Source organism: Brassica oleracea, chromosome C8 (assembly GCF_000695525.1).
Source record: "Brassica oleracea var. oleracea cultivar TO1000 chromosome C8, BOL, whole genome shotgun sequence".
Classification (NCBI taxonomy): Eukaryota; Viridiplantae; Streptophyta; class Magnoliopsida; order Brassicales; family Brassicaceae; genus Brassica; species Brassica oleracea.
Genome location: NC_027755.1, coordinates 13,966,825 through 13,969,665, shown reverse-complemented (window position 1 = coordinate 13,969,665; position 2,841 = coordinate 13,966,825).

Sequence of the window (2,841 nt, the reverse complement as noted above, 5' to 3'; positions counted from 1 at the left end):
TAAACAAACTCTATCTCTAGATGAATGCTCATTCACTAAGATAACTCAAGCATCAAATTTCTTTGGTTGAATATTATCTAAGCAATCATTAATTTCAAGTCCATTAGCCATCTTAACACCTTTAACATCAAATCTCTTTGGTAAAGAATGTTAAAAGCTTAGGAGAGTTGGTTCAGGAATTTCATCAAAACCTTTCGGGTATGAAATGCCTAGAGCTCAACTTTAGAGAGGCCAACTCTAAAATTGCAATAAAGCACTCGACTAGCAAGGAACAAGATCGATCTATACTAAAACACCTTAGATCTAGCTTAATCACCATTAGTCTCCCTAACCCATGAATCCAAAGATGACTACTCACTACTCTTCATGATGAGCCCAAGAATCAATGATGATTTGGTGCTAATCATGATTAGTGATCCCAATTAAGCAATCACACAAGATAATGATCAAGATTAGATCTTTTACCGAAAGGTTCTTTTTGATTAGATAGAAAATAAGATGAGATCCAAAAATTAGGTCTGAGAAACATTTATAGTAGCTTAAAATCGAACAAGGTTAACCCAACAAACTTGGATTAACCCAAATACAAATGGGTAAATATCTGGTCAAACTCGGAAATGTTGACTTTCTGGACTCGCAGCGGCTAAGGCAGACCGCTCCACCAGGCCGCTGAGGCCCTCACAGCGGCTTCTTGCAGTCTTCGTATCAGGACGCTGCAACAAGTACATATGCGGCAGGGAGTGGGGTGTTTTCCCAGCGGCTTCAGCACCCCGCTGTGCAAGGCCGATCCCACACTTAGTCTCCGTTCCTCAAGCACTTGCAGCGGCTTCTTGATGGGGTCATAAGGCCGCTGGGACGTCACAAAGCCGCTGGGACACTTGATCATCTCGTCTCATGCTCGAAAATCACCAATCTTGCCTCCAAACCATCTCTAGATGCTCCAAAGTCACCATTTGAAATCTCCATCACCTGATAAGGACATATGTAGTGCAATGCAACCTAAAGATGTCTAAATGTTATCCTAAATGATCAACATATGCAAGAATGAATGGTTAAAACAATGCAAATCATGAAGATATCACAAGGCAGCTCGCCGGGCGCCGCCAAGGGTTTCCGATGGTGGTTCCGGCTACATCTGCTTCGTCGGAGGTAGGATCTCAACCTACAACGACACTGGTTACTAAAGGAGATTGGGTTCGTGCAGTGGAGGGAGATCAGAAAGGGTTGAAAAAATATGAGGTTAATGTGGTGATGAAGGATGGTGTTGGGTTAATTAATGTGCCAGATGAGGTAAAAAACGCTTCTCTTCTATGGGATGAATTTGTTATGGGGAAATTTTTGGAAAAGGCACCACATGTTGCCAAAGTCCATGCAATTGTAAACAAGATCTGGACCATGGGAGATAAGTCTCAGATGGTAGATGTGTTCGTCATTAACTCGAACACAATGAAGTTTCGTATTCCAAACTCAACAGCTAGAGGCCGGTTACTTCGTCGGGGTATGTGGAATTTAGCAGGCATCCCGGTTGTTATGTCCAAATGGACTCCATTCATAGAAAATGATCAGCCTGAAGAGAAATCTATCTCTCTTTGGGTTCATCTCAAACACGTCCCAATGAAGATGGTGTCTTGGAAGGATTTAATCCTAATAACGAGTCCAGCAGGGGTTCCAGTCCGACTACATCCGGAAACGGCTCAGTGTCTTAATCTAAAAGTACCGAAAGTTTTTGTGAACGCAGACCTGACTAAAGAGTTACCTCAGTCGATGAATTTCAACATCAATGGAAAAGATACTTTGGTGGAGTACATCTATCCTTGGCTCCCATCTAGGTGCTCAAATTATCTGAAGTGGGGACATTTGGAAAAAGCTTGTCTAGCGCCCAAGAAGGATTCATGCTCGATAACACCAAATAATGTGGATGTGGAAGAAGGGGAGATTACGTGAAGTTCACTCAAAGAGAATGAACAAGAACAAGTTGCAAAGGAACAATTAAATGGAGATTTTCAGATTTCAGAAAATCAAACAGAGGAAGTGCTGGTTTTAGTAAAAGGAACAGAGGAGAATAAGAAAGAAGAGGGAGAACATTCTAGTTCTACAGAGATAAGGGAAGAGGAGGTTCTGGAAGGAATAGATGGTGCCTGGTTATAGGTTTCTCCGGGGAAATCGTGTCTCACCAAGTAGGAAAGTCAACCTAGAGTTGGGACACACCATACTCACAAACTCAAGGTTCACAGTACTTGGTTCTGAAGAGGACGAAGAGAGGTACAAGAACAGAGAGACGAGAAGGAGGATGAGGTTGATATGGTGATGGAGAGTCAGGAGAGTGCGACTCCTGCTGGTACCTCCATTAATGGAACAGTAGCCGTCTCTAAGAAGCAGAAGGAAAAAGATGTCATAATTCCAAGACAATCCTTGCCAAGGGAATCAAAGGAGAAGCACAAATTTATGTCGGAATCTACGACAAAAAAAGAGCAAAGGAAGATGCTAATCTTTCTTTGCACAAACAGACACTCTGAAATAATCATTAATGTCAGGATTCTTCTGGAACATCAGAGGATTCAACAAATATATTAAACACTCTGTTGTTCGAGATTGGATTCGGCAAGAAAAGTTTCAGTTTGGCTGTGTGCTGGAGACGAGAGTCAAAGAAACTAAAGCAATGCATATTGTTTCGGAAGTTTGTCCTGATTGGTCTACTATTTCAAACTATGAATACAATAGACTTGGAAGGATTTGGGTAGTATGGAGCCCGAAAGCTAGAGTAACGCCTTTTTTCAAGAGTAGTCAAGTGATAACCTGTTCTATTCTGATGGAAGGTACAGAGGAGGAGATATTTTGTTC